Source organism: Cetorhinus maximus, chromosome 7 (genome assembly GCF_964194155.1).
Source record: "Cetorhinus maximus chromosome 7, sCetMax3.hap1.1, whole genome shotgun sequence".
In the NCBI taxonomy this organism is placed as follows: Eukaryota; Metazoa; Chordata; class Chondrichthyes; order Lamniformes; family Cetorhinidae; genus Cetorhinus; species Cetorhinus maximus.
Genome location: NC_135885.1, coordinates 113,647,061 through 113,674,205, shown reverse-complemented (window position 1 = coordinate 113,674,205; position 27,145 = coordinate 113,647,061). Strand labels below are relative to the sequence as shown.

The window sequence follows — 27,145 nt, the reverse complement described above, 5'->3', positions numbered from 1 at the left end:
AATGTGTTAACTTTAAAAGGATGTTTAAGAATCCTCATCCTGGAATAAAATTAAAAATTCTACCTCTTATTTAATATTGAACTAACTTGGAATTAATCTGCTCTGCTTACAGATGATTTGTGTGATAAATGTATTAGTGAGCCTAGTACATTGGTATGGCACCAGTTGCTGTCTGGGATATGAGGTCAGGATGCAGGAAAAGAGGAACAGATCAAAAATGACAACCATATTCAGGTCATAGTGGTGAATATTTGGAATTTGGTTTTTAATTTTGTAGAAATCACATAATTAGCAGCGTCACCATCAAAAATGAAGGAACATAAAGAAGTATCTCGTAGAACAACATAACAGCTTGTGTTTATATACCATGCCTTTGACTCAATAAAATGTTCCAAGGTGCTTCATAAGAGTGTTACAAAGGAAAATTTGACAGCACATAAGGCAATATTAGGTCAGATAACTGGAAACTTCGTCAAAGAGATAGGCTTTAAGGAGCATCATGAAGGAGTAAAGAGAGGTAACGAGTGGGGAGGTGTAGGGAGGGAATTCCAGAGCTTAGGGACTTGGTAGCTGAAGGCATGGCTTCCAATGGTAGAATGATTAAAATTGGGGATGCTTAAGAGGCCCAAATTAGAGAAGTGTAGCTATCTCAGAGGGCTCTAGTCCTGGAGGAAGTTACAGAGATAGAGAGAGATGAGGGCAAGGAGGGATTTGAAAATAGGGATGAACGTTTTAAAGTAAAGGCGTTGCTTTCCTGGGAACTAATGTAGGTCAGTGAGCATGGGGTGTTGGGTGAATGGCACTTTGTGCTAATTAGGACACGGACAACAGAGTTTTGGGCATTAGATTTAATTTTGGACCATAACCTCTCTCTCCCTTTCCTCGAATAGGATTTAATCAGCCTTATTAAAACTTATTGAAAAGTGGGAATTTTTAAACTTATTTTAAAATTGGCAGCATGGTTACTCAAAAACAATGTATTAGGCACTACAATTATAGTAATTTTGCTAAATTTAGGCTAAACTATTCTTTATTCTATCTGCTCCTATTGCCTCAATCACAGACAAGGCCATCTCTGATAGGGGGAGGTAGTGGCATGGTAGTATTATCGCTTGACTAGTAATCCAGAGACCCAGGGTAATAGCAGATGGTGAATCCTACCACGGCAGATGGTGAAATTTGAATTCAATTAAAAATCTGGAATTAAAAGTCTAATGATGACCATATCGCTTGTTGTAAAAGACTTATTTGGTTCACTAATATCCTTTAGTGAGGAAATCTGCCATCCTTACCTGGTCTGTCCTGCATGGTCAGCAATGTGGCTGACTCTTAAATGCCCTCCGAAATGGCTTAGCAAGCCACGAAGTTTCCAAGGGCAATTAAGGATGGGGAATAAATCCTGGTCTAACCAGCAACACCACCACCCACCACCCCCCCACCCCCCAATCCCATGAACGAATGAAAAAAAAACCTTTGTATCGTTTACCAGGAACTCACCCTTCCAACCCAGCATGTTTTTGCCTTTGTCCCTTGAATTGCTCTTTCAAAATCCAAAATGCCTTTGGCTCTCTGTTCACCATGCTGTTTCTGCATCTGTCCATCGGTTCACTACTCTCTCAGCTGTGCTCTGATGCTGTTGTCCCCAGTAAAATCACTACTCTGTCTCCCACTCTGTTCATTCCTCCCTGTAGAGCTCGCTACAAGTTCCATCCCCTCTCAGCTCACGGTTTTAGGCTAAACAAGACTGTTTGTGACCTTGCAGTCCTATTTGACTTGCTGTCTAATTACACTTATTATTTTCCTACATTAAAGGTGCAGTATAAATGTTGTTTTTGTTTATCTGTGTCAGCACTATTGCAAAGAGCAAGCTGGAGGCCCTGCAGCATATAAATCACTTTCAGTTAGTCATGTGAAGTCAGGTTTTGTGCAGTGCCACAACTATTTTAAATGCAAATCTCCTTTTGTTGCGCTTTCATTTAGTTAGTGATGTATTATTGTGGTAATACTAGAAGAATGGGCAGCATGCATACTGGCAGGAGTCAAAGTGTTGATTCAATGCACCCTATAACTGCTCAGATGCACAAGTAGATGCTCTTTTAAATATCATGGAGGCTCCAAGCCCTCTTGGTGATGAGAGCCAAAATTTTTATTAAAAATTTTAAAATAGGAAATATAGTGCCTGTGTAATTTGTTATATCTGGGGTGCCATTCCTCTACAAGCGTTCTACCTACTGGGCTAAGGCTAGCATGCTGACAAATATGTTCGTGAATGACTATAATATTTTCAATATCACCGTATTAGTTTGTTTCGAATGCCTTAGTAATAGTGTTGCATAGAAACTATACCGGAAGAGAGAAAAGACAAGAGGACATTCTGTTTGCTTTTGCACAATAAAATAGCCACATGCTCTAGCACCAACACTGCCTTAATGCGTGTGTGATTAAGTGTTCACTTTTCTACTTCTTAATTCTCTTCCCATGCTTACAGGCATATGAGTCAGACAGGCACATGAGACAGACAAAGCACATGCTTACCTCTGTTTCTGTAGCTTAGTTTTCTCGGAACAAGCCGCTAGTCTGAAGCAAGAGGCTATAGCTTGAGGGGTGCTGCTCTGCATCATGCATGGCTGACCAGGAGTCTCTATCATAAGTGTACTGGAAGGATTTGTAGATTGATAAGCAACCAGTTAGGCCGTGCTATGAGCATACCTTCCTTGGGCATAAACTCCTGGAGTAGGGCTCAAACTTGGAGCTTCTATCTCAGAGGTAGGGACGCTGAACCACAAAACCTTCTATTTACTTTTACCTTTGTGTAAAAACCTTTGAAGTATTCTATTTTAATCAATTACAAATTTAATGAAGTAGTTTATTGCAGAGGAGCTATTTTTAAACAATAATAACTAATTCTCTTTCAAAAGTATTTCAACAACATTTGTAATTTTTGTTACTATAGTTTTTACGTTTTGAAGTGTGGGTCTTCTGAGAAACAACTTTTAAAGCATTTTAAATGAAGTTAATAGTGGGCCACTCCAGGGAGGATGGCGACAATTTTTCATACTGGTGGAAATGAAGGGTTGTAATATAATTTTCCATTTGCTATATTAATCATAATATTGAGCTCTTGACCTGATTTCATTCCAACTTTTAGAAATCTAAAAAGATGGTGTGTATGCAGAATTGCCTTGCAGAAGTCCCTAATTCTTTCATTGTCAGTTGAAGGAAATGATGCCCAAGGTCACTTGATAGAAATTAAAATGAAAGAAAAATAATTTTATTACCTGAGGAGAAAATTATTTTAGTGAGAAATCACATGCCAGCCAGCCAAGAGAAGACAGTCGTTTGATAGTACAGAACTTGAGTATTGCTGATAAAATATATTTTGTTGAAGCTTTTTGTCTTGCACTCATCAGGACAATCACAAGAATATCAATGTCAGGGGAAGCAACAACTTTATACCGTATGGGAAGAGAGTGAGAGTGCTGATTAGTTGACAAGTGGACTCTGATTGGTAGAGGCATTGCCATCAAGAATGCGCCAGTTAATTGTGACTGACAGTTAACCACCAAGCATTGTTTGAAATTTTAAACCATGCAGCTTGTCTCTGATTGGCTAAGGCATTGCCCTGAGGGATGAACCAGTGAATGGCTATTACTTATTTTGTTTAGCTGAAACAGGCGCAATGTGTGTGCATGTTCTTTCTGTCTGCAAAGAACAGGGTTCAGTGCATTAATATATGTATTTCCAGTACACGCAAATGTGCCACACTGCCAGCCCAACTGACAATCTTAAATTGATTGTCAGCGTAATTTTTAGCACACTGAGAATCATTTAGCAATTGCACTGAGAATCATTTAGTCCAATTGCAGAATCAAACCTAATGTTGGACACAATGTTGCTACTGCATAGTAGCAGCATGAAACATTTGATATGCCTTGCCATTCCAGGGTAATCTGAGGTAGACTGCTTTTCAGGGCCGAAACTGATGGCCTTATGCCTGTTCATGGGTTTGTGCGATATACAGTGCAAAATGATCTGATCAGGGTAGCCATTATCCCATAAGATGTCTTTGATTCACCCTTTTTTAGCATCAAGCTTGCACGGTGAACAAATGGCTTGGGTCCTATTTATAAGGTTGCCGATGTGACCAATCTTACAGAGCGTGGAACTGTAAGAATCCCAACATGTGTATTGACCAGTGAAGATAGGCTTGCAGTAGACCGTGGTAGGGAATCCCCTGGCAGATTTCAACTAGTAGGTCAAAGACGTGGAGTTTATTTGACTGCTCCATTTCAAAGGTGAACTTGAGTATGGGATGGAGCCCATTAAGACATGCAAGGAAGCCATCGATATTTGCACTGCAGCACTATACCATGGTGATCTACACCCGCCACATTGCGTGAATCAGTATTCATTGAGCTTATGAACTTGGCAGCTCGCACAGCTGAGATCAGCTTTAACAACACCATGTATGCCCAAATTGATAGTGTTGCCATGTGATCATCTCTAGGCCCAGCGCTCGCAAACATCTTTGTTGGGTTCCATGAGGAACATGTCTGATAGAATAACACTTAACCTCCCACCACTTGCATATTTCCAATATGTGGATGATATGTTTGCTATATTTAAATCTGTAGCAGCATGTAATAATTTCCTTTCATGTCTTAATGGGCTCCATTCTGCACTCAAATTCACCTTTGAAATGGAGCAGTCAAATGAATTCCCCTTCCTTGACCTACTAGTTGAGAAATCTGACAGGGCGTTTTCCACCCTTGTATTCACCACTAACAGGATGCTGCCTTCAAGCCAAAAGGCTGTTCTGCCCTTCACACAAATGAGTAATAAGGTAAATGAATTTCAGTGCCAATGTGATGCTAGGTATGTAGGCCATACATCCCAAAGACTGGCGGATCATATCAAACAGCATGTCCCTTCCACTGTTCGCAATGGGCAAGGTACAGGCCGTACCTAACCAGCCTGTGCTGGCAAAACTCAAAACATAGTGTCCAACATTAGATGTGATTGGACAACATTTGCTAAATAATCCTCAGTGTGCTAAAAATTACACTGGGAAGCAATTGAAGATTGTCACTTGGGCTCGCAGTGTGGCTCATTTGCGTGTACTGGAAGCTAGATATATTAATGCACAGATTCCTGTTCTTTGCAGACAGAAAGAACATGTACACTCATTGCACTTGTTTCAGCTAAACAAAATAAGTGACAGCCATTCACTGGTTCATTCCTCAGGGCAATGCCTTGACCAATCAGAATCAAACTGTCTGGTTTAAAATTTCAAACAATGTTTGACAGTTAACTATTAGTCACCATTAATTGGTGCATTCAGACTCTACCAATCAATGTCCACTTGCCAACCAATCAGCACTCTCTTCCCATATAGTATAAAGTTGTTGCTTCCCCTGACAATGGTATTCTTGCGATTGTCCTGACGAGTGCAAGAAGAAAAGCTTCGACAATATGTCTTTTATCAGCAATACTCATGAGAAGATTGCTTATATCATCTCAGGCTTATGACTAATAAGCTGTTACATTTGATTTCTGATTCATTTGTTCATTAGTGCATTTTGAATCAATTGATGAGTTTTGACTGGATTTGAAAAGACATGTTCTCAGGAAAGAATCCGATGGACAAAAAAATCCATTTGTAGATAACCATACAAATGTAGCTGGAATTTAAGTGCCAGCTTGCTAACACACTCCTTAAAGTGCTGGCACCAGCTGTTTGAATGTTGTTGTAGTTGCAGGGGCATTAAAAGAAAAAAATATGCCATTTGTCATAAACAAATGGTAGTTTAATCAACCATCAGGTGAACGACTGGCTTACCATGCACCACCCAAGTAGCTGTGCACTATTTAATATCCTCCCAGTTTGAATCAGCAATTTCAGCTTAGCTGATGGTGGGAGTCATAAACCTGGAATTTGCAGTCAGTGGTGAACAAACAGCACCAACTGTTCATTATACTTATCTACCATTCTATAAAAATTCACTAAATGTACCAGACCTAACTTTTTCTAGCATGCTTAGTGGGTATTAAGTAAGTAAGTACTATAACTTAGTGCCCTTCATGCATTTAAATGCCATGTCTCTTGACGAGGAACCTGTATAGTGCAGCTCCTGCAGGAGAAGGGCAATGCAGACAGCAGTTTCCTGATTTCCATGTTTATGTAGATGCCAGAAGTTGCTGTTCTATTTACTCATTAACACCTGTGAACACTGCTAGCTCACCATGATTCTTACTGCAAAACCTAGGCCATTGTCTCCCTCTGACTAAAAAGAACCAATAGCCGAGCTCTATAGAGAACCTTGAGGAAATAATATTCATCCACTGATGCAGATGAACTACGAAAGTTACTCTTCTGTAAATGGAGAATTGGTCCTTGCTTAGCAAAACCAACTTGAAGTGAAGCTAACTGTGTTTACTTGAAGACATTCACAATTTTCCTGACACCAAACTAGGGCAAAGGTAGCATGATGAAGTCCAGTTGACCCTTTGTAGATTGACCATGTAGTCCCTACTAAGCTAAGTATACATTTTAGATTAGGGAATTATTATTTCACCAAAACTAAATTGATCTCCAGTTTGCTAACACAAGTAGTGGCCTCCATTGAGTCAAGTAATTCTTATCATATTATAAAATATATTTTTCTCTTGCATAAACTATTATAAGAAGGGTGCACTGCATAAAGTGGAAGGGTAAATATGCTTATTTTATTAAAGTTCCTTAAAATTGTTTCCTAAAGATAATTTCCCTCCATTTGTGAATTAGTTGATTCCCCCATCGTTTCAATGGATGAGTGTTCAGCAAAGAGAACAATTGTTCACCACCTAGGTTGGTGTCATCTTATATGTGATGTTAAATCAAACCTTGATTTGTGGATCTGTTTGCAAATATTACAAACAAAGTCACTGTTGGAGAGTTGGGTGAAGTTTGTAGCATGCTTGCTTATTCTGTAGGGACCTGACTCTGATTTAACACTCGACGTGGCATTATTTGGCTCAGGGAAAGACTCCCACCCCCATCTGAGGAGGAAGACCTGCCTCTAGGAGCTGGCAGCTAATCAAATGGTCAACAGTTCTCTGGTCCCAGCAGTTCCATGATGACCGGTGGCCACTGCTGGGATTGCCTTCAGACCACAACAGAGATCCTCACTGGAGCCAGATGGGGACGTAATCAGGGGCGTTTTTGGCAGGGCCAGACTAGAAGGCCCTGGTGAGGGGGGCTGGGGGTTGGGGTGGTTACAGGCTGGATGGAGTGAAGGGAAGCCGAGAGAGGGATGGGTAAAGGGGGGCACAAGGGGACTGTAAAGGAGGAACCCCCCCTTTCGCTTTCCTGCCAATTGCCTGAGGAGTGGGACTTGGCAGGCTTTATTCTTGGTGCCAGCTTCTGACTGCCACATGAAAAATTGTGGCAGAGTGGGAAGAGGCCCTTATGTGGCCATTAATTGGTCACTTAAGGGCATCAATTGGGCCAAGGGTGGGTGAGCTGCCCGGCGCCCCCCCCGCTGCATGTAAAATTGTGGTAGAGCCGAGGCTGATGGGTCTGTGCCAGAAATGCCACCCTTGGCAACATGCTCAATTTCACACCTTCCACCAATCTGCCAATCCACCCCTGGGGGAGGGTAAAATTATGCCCTCTGTTCTCCTCAAATGCTTGATGACAGAGACTTCTCTGTTTAGATTTTCGCAGGGTTATTTCTCCCCACTGAGTTGGGAACAACTTAGAGGCTCTGAGATTGATTTTCAGAATGTCTTTGTATCTGACTTTGGGACATCCTATAGTGTGGGTTCCCATGCTCAGCTGGCTGTAGAACACTGCCTTTGATATGCGGAAATCCTCTACATAAACCACAAGGCCGATCCAGTGAAGTTGAGCTCTGATATGTGGCACCTTGCAAGTGCTTCTTTGCTAGGGATCTTGTCCTGCCAATTGATGTTTCAGATGGATCTTAAGCAGAAACTGTAGCATGCATCTAGTTGCTTTATGTGATGCTGGGAGGCTGTCCATGCCTCACGACCATAGGGAAGTGATGTGAGAACCATCGCCTTGTAGACTTTGATCTTTCTGATGAGACAAACCCCATGCTGCCTCCAAAGCCTGTAGATGAGCCTGCCAAAAACTTTTACCAAGCGATGGGATATTTCATCATCCAACGTGGTGTTGTGGGAGAGGGTACTCCAAAGATAGCAAAACTTTTGAACTGAGTTGAGGGGTGTATTGTTGGTTGTGACTATGTGGTCTTGGAGTTTCTGGCCAGGGGTAGATTGGTACAAAATGTCTTCCCCTTTTCAGACTTACTGTAAGGCTAAAGTGTTCTGAAACTTGGGCGAAGCAGTCAACGAGCAGCTGGATGTCCTCTGGAACGTGTGCAATAAGAATACAGTCGTTGTCAAATAAGAGTTCATGTAGCAGCTGTTCTGTGAGCTTTGAGCCTTTGCAGGTTGAAGACGTTGCTGTTTCTCCTGAACTATATGTTTATTCCTATATTGAGATCTTTGAGTGCATTTAAGAGCATGGCTGAAAAGTAGATGGCAAACAGACCTGGTGCCATTATGCAGCCTTGCTTACTACCATTGCTGACAGGAAAGAGATTTGATGAGGTACCAACCTACTTCACACTGGCCATCATGTCATCATGGAATGAGCGGATGACCCTGATCATCTTTTCAGGGCACACATGTTTGTACAGCACCTTTCACAGGCCTTCATAATTTACTCTGTTGAAGGCCTTGGTCAGGTCAACAAACACTGTGTAGCGGTCTTCCTTCTGTTCCAGGGACTTTTCTTGAATTTGACATGCTGCAAAGATTGTGTCGACTGTTCCTCATCCAGCTTGAAAGCTGCACAATGATTCTGGGTACACCGAGCGTGTAAGGTGAGTGCCAACCCTGTTGAGAATAATCCTCATGAGAATTTTTCCCACTGTGAGGAGAAGTGAAATGTCACAATGATTGTCACAGAGAGACTTGCTTAATGGAAACATCCTAGTAATCTTGGGGCATTTGGCCAGATTAAACAGAAGAGGCTAATGTGTTTCCTAACACGTGAGCTCCTCTGGACTTTAATGTTTCAGGTGGAATGCTGTCGGCTTTTGGAGACTTAATCACAGACAGTTGCTTTATGGTCTTGGTGACTTCAAATTGAGGTGGATCGAAGGTAAGCTCATCCAAAACGTGATGCTGTGGAACTGTTCAACGGCGTTATCACACACTGTGAATTCTTGGTTCAGGAATTGTTAAAGTGCTCTGTCCAACATGGGAGAATCTCATGCCTGTTTGTTAGGAGCTGATTGCTGTCTGCTGAGAGGATGGGTGAGACCCTTCAGATTATGCTTATTGGCAGCTTCCTGAAGCTCTGCAGCCTTGTTTCCCACCGTTGGTTCTTCATTTCTCTTAGTTTGGCCTACAGCATGTGATTTGTTTGATGGTATCTGGCTTTTCCTGTTGTTCATGTTATTGTCAGATGTGTAGGAACCAAGAGCATTGTGCACATCATCTGGAGGCTTTGCTAAATCTTTGGCTATTCTTGTCTAACCAATCTTGGTGTTGCTGTTTGGTGAATCTAAGGATCTCAGATGCCGTGCCTATGTGTGACATCCCTTAACTTCTTCCGATGACCTTTATTGTCTGTGTCATCTTCTGGAATATCAGTAAACTTTACAGCTGATTTTTGCTCCAGTTCCTGTCTCTTGGCTGAGTCCTTTAGGATAGTTAGATCGAACTTCCTTTGTGTTTTGACTCTCTGTCGGCGTGCTTTAAATGTTATCTTCAAGGGTCCAAAGCTCCTGAAAAGCCAAAACTCTGACCAGCATTCAATATTTCTAAGGCAGCAGCTAGACCACACTTCCTGAGGTCTCTCTGCCATACAATATCATAGACCAACATGTACCAGTGTTTAGATCTGTGTTGCATCCATGTTGTTTTCAGTTTATCAGCTTGTTGGAAGATTGTATTTATAATGGTAAGGTCAAACTAGAGAGAAGAAGCTGGCTGTTGGTGTTTACTCAACCAATGTTTTGATGTCCCTGTACTCCCTCCATGCATTACGGTCCGCGCATCGGCATTGAATGCGCAGGCATTGAAAGCACCAGGAATGATGAGGTAGTCCTGTCGTGGCACTCCTCTGGTGCTGAAATCATTGTAGAATGATTGACCTTGTCTGTATGTGTCATTGTTGGCGCATAGGTGCTGATGAGTGTTGCATCCTGCAACATTTATTCAAAAGTACCATGAGCCGGTTGTTACCCTTGGGAATTGAGTCAACCATAGGTGCCAATTCAGATCAAATGGCAAAGTCCACACTTGACTGTTGAGGCTGGTCCTTCAACTTGCCAATCCAGTAGAATGTGTAGCTTGCACCTACTTCCTCAAGACCAGTACTGGAATTTTTTGGATGGTGGGGTTTCCCTTCCCGCTATCCAAAGACTCCCGAGTGCCCCACAGCCATATCACGCCCGAATGAGCGTCAACTGGCTGCAGACGGGACTATCGGCCCTCACTCAGGAGGAACTCCCACCTGTGAGCTGCTGGCCAATCTGATTGGCGGGCAGCTCTCCAAACCCTGCAGCAACAAGAGCTGCAGTGGACTGAAGGGGAAGTTCAGGAAGAAGCCTGGGCCTCAGTCCCGGGACCGGAGGGCAAGGTAAGTTTCAGGGGTCCCAGGGTAGGGAAGGCCTAGTGGGGAGGGGGAGGGGGACGGGCACAAAGATGGGGGTGTGATCAGGCTGTCAGGGGAAAGACTGGGGGTGGATGTGGAGGGAAGTCCAGCAGCTACTGGACCTTAAGAGGTGGGGGTACACCAGCAGCCAGAAAGGGGCTTCTGATGGAGGCGCCCCTGCCCGAGATCTAAGTCCATTCTTTTTCGAGTTTCCCTCATGCCAGATAAATGTTCTCACCAGCCTTAAAATTGAAGCAGGGTGGGAAATGGCCCTTAGGTGGCCAATAATTGGCCACTTAAAGACCTCAATTGGGGCAGGGGCAGGCCTTCCGTTGAGACCTTGCCCACCCCAGCGTAAAATACTGTAAGGTCAGGGCGGGCAGGAACCCAGAGGGAATCCCATTCATTCAGTTTCATTCCCCCCCCTCCCCCCACTAACCCCTTTAAAAACCCGCCAGGGGGAGCGTGAAATTCAGGTTGAGACTTCTCTGTAAACTTTGTTTCACTTAGAGTGCCCATGTCAATATTGTATCTGCCTAGCATTCTGGCTACGAGAGCTGCTCCAGCTCCGGTCAGGTATTATTATCTAGGCATGTTCTGACATCTCATGAGTTGAGTGTCATCCGCTAGTTAGTTGTCCTTTGAGTTTGAATTTTCTTTATGTTTCAACCTCAGAGGTTTGGTGAACAATCAGGAGTGGTCACCTGGCAGCTGCAGGGAGGGCAGACTATGTTTAGGGTTCTTTTCTTCCCCTTCCCCAGATTGGAGAGAGCAGCACTCTACCTAAAAGGGTCTGCTCCGTCACCTTTGGAGGATACAAACTCCACATCTGACTTGATCTGTGGAGAGCAACTATCATCGTGAGGCTGCCTATGTGCAAGGTTATGACTGAAGACTGTCAGTAGCATCCTCTACTTGTCCCTGTTGATACTTCCCTATCACCACAGGGCTTGGTGGGATATGTTGGCTGGCTTGCTGAACAACCTCCATATTGAGTATATTTAAGTGGGTGAGGTTTGTGCACAGCCATTCCCACCATCTCGTTCAAATCAGCTAATGCTACATTGGTACAACATTTGCCAGAAACGCAGCAGCTGAAAGGATGCAGGTTTTAATTTTAGAGTTGTCCTTCTCCTAGATTTTTTGTTATTCGCTCATGGAATGTGGGCAAGGCCAGCATTTTTACTTCTCTTTAGTTCTGAAGAAGAGTCATACAGACTTGAATGTTAACTCTGTCTTTCTCTCCACTGATGCTGTCAGACCTGCTGAGGTTTTCCAGCAATTTTTGTTTTTGTTTCAGATTTCCAGCATCCACAGTATTTTGCTTTTACCCCTGGAATGTAACACGCCTCGCATCATACAAACATTCCAGCCAAGCTAACACAAAGGATTTGTAAACGATATGCCTGTAACCAGCCAGCTCTGGACAAAGACAGAGTTGTTTGGGACTCATCATCTTTAACATTGTACTAATGGTTCTTCAGTTACCTGCTCAAAATAAAATGGGTTTTAACAAGGGCACCTCATTAGCTTAATAGCTTGACCTGAAACCACCCTGTCACAAGACCGAGACTTGAGCTGTTTGAATTCCTTTAATTGGACAGCTTTTGAATTTTATCTTCAGTTGCGCTGTAACCTCCGAAGAGAAGACCGGACTCCAGGCTAGCAGCCTGCCTTTGACATCCATCTCTCTCCAAGTCTGATTTCCAGAAAAATCCCTGTATTTCACCTACAGAGTGAACTAATTCCCAGGATACAAGAATACTTTGCTGCATCTTCAACGGACTCAACCTGCAACCGAGATCCTAGGAGCTATACCAGGAATTCTGCCAGACAAAGCCATTTAAAAAACACCACTGGACTTTTGATTCTGGACTCCCATGAAACCATAATTCTTATTTTTATTGTGGTCTTTGCCCTGAACCCCTTTCTTTCCCTCATCCCTCTTTCGGTATTACAGAACTTGAGTATTGCTGAAAAAAGAGACATGCCGAAGCTTTTTGTCTTGCACTCGTCAGGACGCTTTGCAAGAATACCAATCAATATAAGGGGAAAGTAACAATTTATACTGTATGAGAAGAGGGTGCCGATCGGTTGGCCAATGGACTCTGATTGGTAGAGGTGTTGCCATGGAGAATGCACCGGTGATGGTGACGGACAGTTATCTGCCAAGCATGGTTTGAAAGTTAAACCAGGCAGCTTGACCCTGATTGGTCAAGGCATTGCCCTGAGGAATGAGTCAGCGAATGGTTGTCACTTATTTTGTTTAGCTGAAATAGGTGCAATGTCCACACATGGTCTTTCTGGCTGCAGAGAACCTTGTAGGACAAGGACAGCAGATGCATGGGAACACCACCACCTACAAGTTCCCCTCCTAGCCACATGCCATCCTGACTTGGACTCTATTGCTTTCCTTCACTGTCGCTAGGCCAAAATCCTGGAACACGCATCGTGATATCCCTGTGGGCGTACCTGCACCACATGGACTCCAACGGTTCAAGAAGGTGGCTCGGAAGCACCTTCTGAAGGGAAATTAGGGATGGGCAATAAATTCTGGCTCGCCAGCAATGCCCACACCCCGTGAAAGAATATTTTTAAAAGTTGGTTGTTAGCTTAAAGAGACTATTAAATGATCCGCTGTCTTAGATGTGGCTACTGTTTTTTTATAAAAGATTAACCACTTGAAGAGATTTAAAAACTTTGACAGAATTTTATGAATGGGTGTTTTTTCACTATCAAGTTATTGGAGTGAGAGCTGTATTAGATTGTTAGAAATTTATTTTTCTCCCCTCCATATGGCTCCTGAGGTCTGCCCAAGGTGCATAGTGGGTTAGTGGCTATGGAGGTGGGATGGAGGGTATGAGGGGCCATGATCTATGGGTTGGGAGGGGGTGCATGAGCTGGCATTGAGTTGGCTTGGAGGACATGAGGGGCCATGATGGGGGGCGTTGAAGGATGGGGGCTAGAGGGTGTAACAACTTCTAAGGCAGCTGGGACAAGGTCCCAGAGAACTCAGGGAGGCCTTCTAACCAGCCCACCTCGATATACGCCCACCCTTGGCCACCTATGCTCTGCTTTCGAGGTCAGTGGACCCGCTTCCACACCACACCGCCCCTCAAATTGAAATCACGTGTTTTGGGGCACTTTTTCTGAGGTAGTTGCAGTGAGTCAGGAAGGTTCCTGGCTTGAGCCTTGTGCACAGGCATCTAGAATCCTTGCTAAACTCTCTGGCTGGAATTTTACAGCCCCGTTGGTGTCAGGTGTCATGGCAGGCGGGGTGCTGGGGGGGAACAATATGGCGAGGAGGCCAAAAATCGGTCTCATGCTAGCGTGAAAGTACAGCGGTGTCATCCGATGTTGTCCGCCATGGCAGAGTGCCAATCTCGGTGGAGGCCAGCGAGAACCCACTTTGCATCCCGTTAATGGTCCCCCCATGGCAGAGTTAGCGTTACACCAACGGGAAAACATGCTGGCCCAGAACAAGCCTGGACGTGCAGAATTCAGGACTTACCCATCAGGGCCTTGCTCAGATCGCGGACATCCGAGGTGCAGAAGATGCTGGAGCCCTACAGCTACCGGACCCTGGAGGAACACGTACATTGCATGCTGGGTGGATTCTCATGGACCTCTGCCATGAAGCAGCTCACGGGAGGTTGGAGGTCTCCATTGATGTCTGGGGTCTGCTTCGGGACATCAAGGCCTTAGCCATGGGCTGCTACAGATGATTGGCGAGATGGGGGGGGAACAGGAAGGTCCAGCTGTGAGTGGGAGAGGAAGGCATACTGGGGTGGGGGTGGTGGGGTGGTGGGAGAGGCAGGTCTAGGTTTGACTGGGAGAGTAAGGTGTATCGGTGGGGAGGGAGGGGTGGTGCGATTGGGAGGTAGAGGGGCGAAGGTGTCGGGGTGGGGGTGGGCGGGGTGTAGATCCGAGGGGTGCGAGATGAAGGTGTCAGGGGTTGAGTTTGGGAGAGGGGAACGAAGGTGTTTGGGGGTGAGGTTGGGAGGGGGGATGAAGGTGTCGGGAGGTGTGAGGTTGGGAGGGGGAGGAGGGAGTACATGGGGGAGAGGGTGTACCAAATGAGAATGTGGCAATTGGGGAGTTAGGTGTAAGGGAAGGAGTTTGGAGGGGGAAGGAGTTCCTAGGGGGGAAGGTGTCCGAGGGAGGAAAGAGTTCAGAGGGGACGAGGAGTTCAAGGGGAGGAAGGAGTAAAGGTGGAGGAGGGAGTAAGGGTGGAGGAGGGATGTCCAGGTGAACGTGAAGGTGAAGGGAGGGGTCTTTTAGGTCAATGACTGCCTCCTGGGGAGTGAACTGAGGGTGGGCGTGGTAGGAGGGAATGGTGAGTAAGAGAGGGGACAGAGGGAGCTGGTAGGATGGGAGGTAGGGTGCATTGGTATCGGTAGAAGGGACGGCGAGGGTGGTTGGTGGGGACTCGGAGGCAGACATGGATCCTGGGGGTGGGAAGGAGGAGGTCAGGGAGATCAATGTGGATGAGGATGGGATTCTCAGGAAGGTAGGGAACGTGCACGTTCACCTGGACATCCTGGAAAGACAGAGGTTCGGGTTGGTCGGTGACGGTGGGGAGGTGGAAGGTGATGCCGGAGGGTCAGCAGTGATGGGGGAAAGGACATGTATGACTGGGGGAGGGAGCTGATGAGAAACTAACAACTACCGTGGTTTTCGAAATCGAAAGTGAGCGAAGCTTTGTGTTGGACGGGCACAGGTGCTGCATGGGAGTGTGATCAGTGGGTGGGCAGAGATGCAGGTCAGTTCAGATGGACAACTGAAAGAGAACCCCAGCAGGCAGCATTGAAAATGCACGGGACAGTGAGATGAGTGTGATGGATGAAGTGCATGGCAGAGTGTTTGCACGAGGCTCCGAAAGGTCCTGCCAGATAAAGTCCTCCTTCCAGAATAACTCCTGGCCTGGCTGCGTGCAGCTGAATTGCTAGTTGGGGGATGGCAGGTGGGGGTCTGCTTGGGGATGCAGTGGGAGTACTTGTGAAGCTTGTCAATGAAGCTGAAAGAGAACATTACACAATATTCAGTGTAAGTGAGTATTTTTTCAGGTGATAAAGCGACAAAATGTCCATTTGCAACCATTTCTGATCAGAATTTCTTAAGTTTTTTAGGCCAACCACTTCTTCTAGGTGCTGCTCTGACATCCACAGCAGTGGTGGAGACAGCCTGTGCAATGGTTGGCCCTGTTGCCTCTGATGACTTAGGCGTGCGTCCTCTGGAGAGCCAAGACCTTGAGGGTCCAGGCTTTCTTTGGCTGTCCTCCTGTGGGCTAGCTGCTCCCTCTGTGGTGATAGAGGATGTGTTTGAGGGGGGGTCACAGGCATTGGGGACTCAAAGGGAGAGCACAGATCCTGAAGTTCCTGAGTGGATGACCCAGGGGTGTCCAGCTGCCGCTTCCTTCCCTTCAGGTGCCCGAGGGCCTCGGCCTGATTCATTGAGGGGAAGGAGCATCTGGAGGGATGTCGAGGTGCCCCGTTTCCCTCTCGCATTGCCACTGGAGGAAGTCACCCATAGCTAAGCGATGGAGTGCAGGTCTGCACACATGATTGCATTCTGGTGGACCAGGGTTGCCATGGTGCCCACCATCCTTGCCATAGAGATCTCCATACGTGCACATGTGGCACCACTTCATCAGAAAGCAGGTGGACTCACTCCCTCAACTCACATGCAACTCTGTTGAGGGCTTCCAACAGCTCTGCGTGATGTTCCCCGTCTTCTGTTGATTCTCCATGATGAGTTGGAAGGCCGAATCCAGAGGCACGTTATCTGACTTGGACCTCACAAATGTGTCTTTCTCACCAGTCCTCCGAATGTCAGGGAGCTTGGCTGAACCTGCATCCTCCTGCTTGGACTTGTGTCCATGCAGTGACCATCAGATTGTGAACCCGAGCCTGCTCTAGATCTAGGTCCCACTGAGTTGTTGTCTCCGCACTGGTGGAGGGTGTGGGTAAGAGCTGTGATGGGTCTTCCAGGCTGCTTATTTCCAGCTCTTCACTGGAAGAGGCGCCCTCTTCGCTGGAGGTGAGGATGTGGATGGAGCTGAGGGTTTCGGCTGGCTGAGGATGTTGGTTGCTTGGCAGAGCTCCTTGTGATCCGAAGTAGATATAAGTAATGCATGGCAGCAGAGTCAAAAGCAGGAGAGAGAGCACTCACATTTGCATCGAGAGAGGGATGATGTGGTGTAGGATCCTCATGTGGATGTTCATCGCTAACTTCACCATCGTCTCAGGTATGGTCCACGCCCTCACCAGTCAGAGCGATGGCACGCTCCTCAAAGTGAGTGAGGGGTCTAATGTGGGCCACCCTACCCCTGGTCTGGGACCTCTCCCTGCTGTTGTGAGCCAGCTTCTCCCGCATGAAAACAGATGGAGAGGGTGTCAGCAGGCGCACAGCACTGTGTGGAACATTTGTGTGGTGAGTGAAGCCATGGATGGGATGAAGACATGAGCTCCAGAGGATATGAGCCTGACGGAGATGTGAGGGTGTGTGTGAGAGTTAGTGGTGTTGTCCCTTGAGGTCTGAGATCCCTGTGGATGTGTGATGGGTTTGTGAGTGTGTGAGTTTAGTGTTGAGATGTTTGACTTAGCCTGCCAGAACGGATGAGAGCATTCATCTTCTTCCTGCACTGGATGGCTGCCGTCCTTTGTGCTCTGTTGGTACTGGCTGCCGCTGCCACTGCCTCCCAGGCCAGATTGCTGACTCTGGTGGACCTCCTGCGGCCAGAGTGGGGGTAGAGGACATCGCATTGGCTTTCCATTGCATTCAGCAGGTGCCCCAGAGAGGCGTCACTAAATTTGGGGGCTGCCTTTTTCTTTGCTTTCAGGGCCACCTGTCACCAGGAGCAGTCCTAGCCTGTGGACATGAAGTAGGCTGCGCTCTGGTGCACTTCAAATATGGCGCCTGGAGTGAGGAAGCGCTGAGGTCACGGCGTGACGGGCAAATCTGAGCCTGCCCGCCAGTGATCTGGTGTGTTTCCCATGAATGCATTATTAATTAGGTGGGACGTGCCACCAATGGGACGATATGGCACAAAAACTTGCCATTGCGGCTGGTGAGTAAAACGTCCTTTGTCTGGCCCGCTTCGCACTTTGTGCAAATCTGGGATGATTCCGCCCTCTGTTTCTACCGATTATAAAATACAAATCAATCTGAATACTACAGCCAATATCTTCATCCATATTGAAGGCACATCTGTGCACATAGTGCGGCAGTAGAGAAGGGAAAAACCCAGAACGGATGTAAACACAGGGATGAGATTTTTAAGTTTCAAGTTTGGCAGACCAGAAACCCTTTAGGTCACTAAGGACAGGGATGAACAGTATTTGGTGTGGTATCAGATACAGATAGCAGCTTTAGGTGAGCTTAAGTTTACAGAGGATTGTGGATGGGAGGCCAGCCAATCGAACATTGAAGAAGTTGAATGTGAAGATGACAAAGGCATGGATGAAGGTTTCAGCAGTAGCTGCAGATGTTGGATAGGGGCAGAGTTGGGCAATATTATGGAGGCAAAAACTCATCTCAGAGTTGAAGTGTGATGCAAAGGTTGTGAACATCTGATTCATCCTGAGACAGCGGAAAGGGGATAACATTGGAGGCAAAGCTACACAGTTTGTGGCAGAGTGTAAAGATTAGGATTTTGGTCTGGAGGAAATTATAGCTCATCCAAAACTCAATATCAACAAACAATCTTGACAACACAGAGGCAGTGGGTTTGTCAAATGATGAGGTAGCGAGGTGGAACTAGGTGTCATCAGTGCGCACATAGAAACATAGAAACTAGGGGCAGGAGTAGGCCATTCAGCCCTTCGAGCATGCTCTGCCATTCAATATGATCATGGCAGATCCTCTATCTCAACGCCATATTCCTGCTTTCTCTCCATACCCCTTGATGCCGCTAATATCCAAAAATGTATCAATTTCTTTCTTGAATATACTCAGTGACCTGGCCTGCACAGCCTTCCACAGAGAATTCCACAGGTTGACCACTCTCTGAGTGAAGAAATGTTTCCTCATCTCAGTCCTAAATGGCCTGCCCTGTATCCTGAGACTGTGGCCCCTGGTTCTAGACTCCCCAACCAGGGGAAACACCCTCTCTGCATCTAGTCTGTCTAGCCCTGTTAGAATTTTATACGTTTCAATCAGATCCGCTCTCATTCTTCTAAACCCTGGTGAATACAGGTCCAGTTGAACCAATCTCTCCTCATACAATAGTCCTGTCATCCCCGGTATTAGCCTAGTGAACCTTCACTGCACTCCCTCTATAGCAAGTATATAAAAACTGATCCCAAGTGTGAGAATAATATTGTTAAAGGGGTGGCATGAAAAGAAGGGAGTCAAAAAAGATACTTGGAGGACACCAGAAATAACTATGTAGGAGCAGAAGACAAATCATTTCTGGAAATGCCCTGGATGGCTATGAGTGCAACTAAGCAAGGGCAGTCCCACTGAATTGGATAATAGAGGAGAGACATTTGAAGACGATGATTTAGTCAATTGTGTCAAAGACTGCAGAGAGTTTGCAGAAGGTGAGACGGGATAACTTACTAGAGTCATAGTCACAGACTAAAAATAAAAATGTCAATATAATCATCCACATTAAGTTGTGAATTGCAAGGACCCTGTTTACGACTGAACAGACATTCTGGCGGGAAAGGCAAAAAGGCACTGTGTTTATTGATGATCTGGCAAAGTACAAAGGTGTAGTGATGGATGGGATGAGCAAGATGCAAAGGAAGTTGACAAGGTTAGTTTGGGAATCTGAGTCAGCAAGAGACAAGGATGGCACAGTTGCTGCTTTTCAGGAAGTGGTGATGGGTACCTGGATTGGCCTTTTGATGAATGCTAAAAGGCACAGAGGGTGGTTGGGGCTTATTCAAGTGCGATTCAAAGCCTGGGACTTTGGCAAGACAGCAGGAGTAGCAGTGTTGGCTTCAGGTTGGGATTTTATGAATATTACTCAAAGGGAAGAAATGAAGGCACCTGAGAAAACCCAGGGAATAAAATAAAATAATTAGTTCAGTTAGGTCAAGAGCAGCAGCCAAAACAGACATGCACGTGGACACAGAAGAGTCCCTTATGATTTCCCTACTTTCTTGAAGGTCTCCTTTAGTTCTCCACTATCGGTATACTCCATTCTATCGTCGGCAGCTGCCCCTTCAGCTCCTTACTCATAACTCTCTCCATCAGCATCTCTACATTGCCACTTCCATATCTGACTTGAAAGGCATCCTCATTTTCAAATGTCCTTTAGGCCATTTCCCTATCCCCCACCCCCTAATTAGCATCCTCTTGATACCCACCACCCAGTGAATTGACCTGAAACATCAATGATTGCTATAGAAATTAACGTTGCTTTTGTCTGTGCTAATGCATGAAGAATCCCCTTTTGGATCATAAGAACATAAGACTAGGTTATTCAGTCCCTCAAGCCTGCATTACCTCCGCTGGGCTGCGAGTACCCTTAGAACTTTACTCAACGAGATACAGTGCCATAAGAACATAGGAACAGGAGTAGCTTAGCTCTTTAAGTTGTTTCCACCATTCAAAGCGACTATGGCTGACATGGAACATAACTCCGTAATGCTTTTCATAAACAAAAATCTACCAATCTCAGATTTAAAAGTAGCAATTGACTGAGCATCAACTGTTGTTTACAGAAGAGAGTTCCAAACTTCGTCTACTCTTTGCAAGTAGAATTGTTTCGTAATTTCACTCTGGAACGGTCTGGCTCAAATTTTTAAACTATGCCCTCAGTCCTAGACTCCTCAACCAGTGGAAATAATTTCTCTCCATCTACTCTTATCAATTCCCCTTAATATCTTGAAAACTTTGATCAAATTACTGCTTAACCTTCTAAATTCTAAGGAATTCAACCCTAGTTTGTATAATGTTTCCCTGCAATTTAAAATAATTTAATCATAATTGGAGTCCAAATAGGATTCTGGTTAATTTAAACTGCACTTCCTCCAAGGCTCACAGTACTTCTGGTGTGGTCTAATCAGGACTTTGTGTAGCTGTAACATAGCTTCTCCCCCTTTGTAACCTAGCCCTCTGGATATAAATGCCAACATTCATAGCTTTTTAAAAAATTATTTTCTGTATCTGCTCTGACATTTTGATGATCCACATACCTGGATCCCCTAGTTTCTTTGACCTCCACTGTACTAGCTTTATACCATTTTGAAGGTATACTGTTCTATCCTATTCAGGTCCAACGTGGATGACTGCATATTGGCCTACATTGAAATCCATTTGTCAGTTTTGCTCATTCACTTAATCTATTAATATCTCTTTGTAGTTGTAGTGCTTCCTTCTACACTGCTTACATTGCTGAATATCTTTGTATCATTGGCCTGGATATGTGGCTTTTTGCCCCATCATCTGTTGTTAATAAATACAATCAGTAGGTGAGGCCCCAACACAGATTCTTGCAGGACACCACTGGTCATATCCTGTCAACAAGAGCACGGTCCCTTGTCTCCTGCCAATCAGCCAATTTCTTAACCGGGTCAATAATTTGCTTTCAATTTCATGAGCTTCAACTTTAGTTAACAGTCTCATATAAAGGACATTATCGGATGCTTTCTGGAAGTCAAGATAAACCACATTCATACACATTTCTCTGTTCACCAGTTACCTCTTCAATAAATTTGGTCAGGTTGGTCATGCTGCTTCTCTCTCTGGTCAGCTGAAAATTTCAAGGTGTTTAGTCTCTCTATCCTTAATGATAGGCTCAAGCAATTACCCAACAGCTGTTTGACTCATCGATAATTCCTTGGTTTTCCCCCTCAACTTTCTTAATTAGCAGAGTGGCATGTTTAATTTTCCAATCTAAAGGAATAATTCCTTAGCTCAGAGAATTTTGGTAGATTATAGTTAGGGCTTCTGCAATGTTCGCACCTACTTCCTTTAAAATCCTGTGATGGAAATGTGGTCCTGCAATCTGTCATACTTTAGTACTGCTATTTTCTTTATTATTCTTATTTAGCTAATGTCAATGTTGGTGATCAGTTATCAGTTTTCAAGGGGCTCACATTACTCCCAACAGCCCTCTTTTGCTTAGTATGATTGTAAAAAAAATTGTGTTGATTTTGATGCTGATTGCAAGTTTCTTCATACTGTACTCCCGTTTTGTAGCTCTTATAATCAGTTTTGTCATCCTTTGCAATTCTTTGCACTTTTCCCATTTGCCAGGATCTATCCTTTTATTTGAATTTTCTATGCTTTTTCTTTTAGTTTTGTGTTGTCTCGTACAATTTTGGTCATGATGACTGTTTTTTTTCTGTTATGTAGAGTTCTGTCCCTTAGGAGTATCAACTGGTTTTGTATTACATTAGATTCTATTTTGAACACCTCCTACTTTTTCCTCCACCTTCACCTTCTATCGTTTTACCCATTAATGGATTTACCAAGTTTATTGTGGACAGTCTGTGTCTCATCACATTGAAGTCGGCCTTACCTAAATCTTAAATTTTTAAGCTATTTGGCCTTTATCCCTTTCAAATACTATGTTAAGGGCCCAAATCTTCTGGTAATGGTGTCATCAAAATTGGAATTTAAGTTGGGAGATGCATGTCAGGACCCAACACAAGTCCTGAAACACGCACAGGTACGGAAATTGCACTTGAAGTTGCACTGGACCCTTTGCGAATGTCTACGACACTGATCTCAGTGTCAGAGACTTGGACCAGACCCATGGGACTTACCCGGATATTTACCCAGGAGATGTTAATACCTGGTCAGGGTAACTGAACTGAGCATCACAAGCGACCAGCCTGCAATCACACCCCCAACCCAACCCGACCTGATTCTCTCTCCCACCAGGCCCCTGCAACCCGACTACTCTCACCTGACCTGACCCAACTTGGCTACCAACCCTACCTGACCCAACTCCCTTTCCCACCACCAATCCCCGACCCGAAACTGCCCCGACCCGATCCACTGTCCCCTCCGACCTGACCTGACTCTCATTCCCATCACTACCTCCCCGACCTGACCATTCACTCATTCACTCACCCACCCACTCACTCACTCACCTGCTCACCCACTCACCAACCCACTCACTCACCCACTCACTCACTGATATACCCACCCACACCCATTCACACTTTCTGATCCACCCACTTGCTCACCCATTCACTTACCCACCCAATCATCCACAACTAACGCACCACTCGCTCACCAACCCCCCCACTAACCCACTCACTCACCCACCCACTCACTCAGCTATTCACTTACCCACCCACTCACTCATCAACCCACACTCTCAATCACTCACCCCCCCACTGACCCACCCAATCACCACCCATTCACCCACCCACTCACTCACTCTCCACTCATCCACTCACTTATCCACTAAAAGATTTGGGACCTTTAAAAACTAACACGAATACAGCAGCTAATGTTATAAAAAGGGAGTTTGTCTTCTCTTTGCCTGTCTTCTCCTGTGCTTGTTGGTTTTCGCGAGGATCATTGTCGCGGCAGCCGGGATCAGAAGTTCTGGCCGAAATAATGCACACGAGATGGTTGAGTTGCAGAAATCTTCTCAGGAGCAGCAGTGTGTGCAGCATTGACACTGACCAGAAGACCTGAGCCATTATGATCACTGCTGGATAAAAGTTCACCATAGGTTATGAAGTAAATCTGGTTCATTACTTATCAAATTTAATAAGTCATGCCCCCTTGTTGGTTCTAGAACATATTGTTGCAGAGAACGCACTCAAAAAATGCACAAGCACATGATATAGTTTGCTTTTCCCAGTCGAGATGAAAGTTAAAATCTCCCATTCAAACCACACCACTATTACTACATGCTTGTCTAATCTCTGCATTTATCCATTCTATCACATTGGAGCTGCTACTAGGGGCTTATACTTATAAATGGGAGTTTAATGCGTGAGTATACATATCAGAAAGGGATTGACAGGTTAGGTCTCCTTTCTCTTGAAAAAAAAGGCTGAGGGGGTGACCTAGTAGAAATCTTTAAAAAATTATAAGGTTTTGATAAGAGATAGGATACAGAGAGAATATTTCCTCTTGTTGGGAAGAGCATGACTGGAGGCCATCAATATAAGATGGTCACCAAGAAATCCAATAGGGAATTCAGAAGAAGCTTATTTACGCCAAGAGCGGTGAGAATGTGGAACTCACCACCACAAGGTATGTTTGAAGTGACTAGTACAGATATATTTAAGGGGAAAGAAGACAAGCATATGAGGGAGATGGTTATAATGGTAAAGTTAGATGAGAAAAGACAGGAGGAGCTCAAGTGAAGCATAAACACCGGATTGGACATGTTGGGACAAATGGCCTGTTTCTGTGCTGTATATCCTTTGTAACCCTATGTACTCCTATGTAAAATCCTTTTCTATTTCTTAATTCTACCCATTAAGTCTGCACTGACTGCTTATCTCTCATCTTAACATTGAAGTGATTTCATTCTTAACTGAGGCTGCACCTCCCCCTCTATCATTTTCCCTATCATTCTTGGCGACTTGCTATATTTTGTTCTCACCTCTGACCATTTTGCAGCCATGTCTGAGTAATGGCTACCATATCATACCCTCCAAATTGAACTTGAGCTTGCAATGAATTAAATTTATTCCTATAGTCATGTGGTTGTGCGAAAAAAACCCCCACTTATTTTGGCTATATGGCCTAACATGTCGTTGTGGTCTAATATTTCACTCAGGAGAGAAGGGAGTAAAACAGGAAAAAGAAACATTTTATGGCAAAGCAATACCATATCTGAGGCTATAACTGCCTCTTTATGGCACTGCGAATGAATTTCATTCCTTTCAGTGAATTCCAATTTAATGGAAGGATAGTATAATTAGGTTGGGGCCAAGGAGGTGATTAAAGCACCAGGTGATAGCCAAATGTTCTATTTAGCTTGTGTCCTTTAAATCCAGAGAGTATTCAGCCATAAAGAATAGCTATTAGTAGGCAGCATGGGCTAAATGATTTTTGTATCTAATGTAGCTAAACACTTGTATCTCTTTCACTTAGCTTTGTCCTCCCTGAAATTCTGGTCGTAACACCCACAAAGGACAGTGTTTTAGTAGGTGATTAATGCTGCTGTATTGCAGGTCTTTATAGGTGCCAGTGTGCCATTACAGTGCAAGAGATAAACGATTATGACTGTAGTCTTTATTGAAATGGCTTGTGCTCAACAAGAGAGATTACACATGAAATCAATCCTTTTTGTTGAAATCAAGCCAGTTCTTTCCCGGATGCAATTGCGATACTTAGTGTATTCTAAATGATCCAGCAGATTGTGGGCCAGAGTAGGCCTGGGAATTTTACCTCATTTGCTAATTAGCATTAAATTCTCATTCTGGCATGAAATCTATTGGATCATTTACTAGGAACATTAATACAGTCTTGAATGAGTTCAGGTTAAAGTAATGCTCTTTTTTCTGTTCTCAAGTAAGAATTTTGAAAACTTTCTGGTTTCTTTTTATTGATAGATGTTTTAAATCTACATTTGTACATCAAGTCGCTCTTATGTCTCAATTGTTTATTACTCTATTAGAGTCGCTTTATTACCCAACCCTACTTCCCAGGAATTGGTAACTGTTCGGCAGTCACCTTAAATTTTTCATGTTTTATCCCTCAACCAACATCGACAAAAAACAGATTATCTGGTCATTATCACATTGCTGTTTTGTGAGACCTTGCTCTGATTTGGCTTCCATGTGCCCTATATTTCAAAAGTAATTTATTAGTAGTAATCCTGAGGTCATGAAAAGCATGACATAAATGCAAGATTTCCTTTCTTTCCTTCCCACCTTCCTTCCTTTTATCAAATGAGGGATGAAATGACTCTTCTGTTTGATTTATGGTAATGCACATTCTTTTTTCATTGTAACCAAATTCTTTTTTCCCCCTTTCTAGACTTTTTAAATGATGTTTGGTATTTGAGGGCGAACAATACTTCAACTTGAGAACATTCATTGCAAACAGCTAATGTCAGCATCAAGAACATTGCCAGGTCAGGCTGGATGCAGAGTAATCACCTTCCAAGTCTGTCCCAACAATGTGGCTGAGCTTGAAGCTGTGAACAGTAACCCCTATTGGGCAACTGTGGCATTTCTATTTCCACACAAGCAATCTATAAATTTTTGCTGTAGGCCTATATTCATTAGAAACTGACTTGTGACTGTCATAACATTTAAGGCTTTCCATTACATGAGTTACTCACATTTCTGTACAGACTCAGAGCCAGTAGCAGGAATGCTATCGTGCTGTTGCGCTATCTGTGGGCTGGATTCAAAGCTTAGTCACAGGTGTGAAAACAGTGTGCCAGTCCACTTATCACCCAGATTCCATCCCTTCAGGAAACTCATAGGAGAGATGGAATTCAAGTGTAGCAAGTCAACAAAGTATAAACACTTAAAATAGAATTTAACTAGTCAGTTGCTCGTGGTACTACACATAGTAAGCATCAAATATTGACAATCTCCAACCTGTCTCAAATGTCTTTGTGTTATTGACTCTCTCCACCTCTTCTCCTCAGTTTCCATCCCTCACTTTTTCTTCTCCGCTACTACGTTTTGTTTCTCTGGCCTCTTCCACTTCACTCTCTCCCTTACCCCTCTCTTTCTGGTTTTCTTGTTTTTTTTTCCTTTAGGGTGGAAATTCATGGAAAATGCACCCTGCAGTGACTTCCATCTGATGTCTTATCTCAAACATTCATGCTTTTTCCCCTATCTGTTAAGCTGTTAACCATCCCACTACCTGTTTGCACTCTTATCAAACTTTACTCCTCTTTGAATGGGTCAATAAAGCTCTGTACCCTCCACCCTCCATAGTTACTTACTTCACCCTTACCATTCCATTCACTCTCGCTCACTCCCTTCAAAGTTAGGTGCCTAGTGACCAGAAACCCATCTCCCTCCAGAGCTTCCCTTCTCCTACCCTCCATCTCTTTGCTCAGAGATGGTTTGTTTGAATTTGAAACTCGACTTTTTTTTAGAAAAAAATTAGAATGAGGGAAAAGATGCTTGTTTGCATTTCCCTCTCTTTGTGTCTGTTTTTATCTTTTTCTGTTACTGCGCTTAGGGAGAATTTTAACCCCCAAATGGCAAACTAGTTGGACTTGTGAGCAAGGAACATAGGCAGAGATGCAGGCCATTTAGTCCCTCAAGCCTGTGTTTGGAGAAATGCCTTTGTGCACTGTTGCCTGTTGTGTACTGTGACTTGCCATAGTCATGTGACCCCCATCATTCCTTTGTGAGTAAAAGATCCAGGCAGAAGCCATTTTACCCAACACCTGGAACATTGTATCATGAGTGTGCAGCTTTAAATTGAGTGGATTTTGATAGCTGGCAGAGAGCCAGCCATTGGAAGAAACACCAGAGAATAATTAAAATTTCAGTCTGCAATTTATACAGGACATTGATTACTGGATGAGTCAGTATGTCTTTGAATGTTCCAGTACCAGTTCCTGTGGAG

General features: G+C 44.4%; 1 protein-coding gene across 1 annotated transcript in view; it reads left to right on the top strand.

The window, feature by feature from the left end:
• LOC144682985 (glypican-6-like) overlaps positions 1-27,145 on the top strand; it is a 1,097,394-nt gene that overhangs the window by 105,715 nt on the left and 964,534 nt on the right. The window lies entirely within an intron of this gene.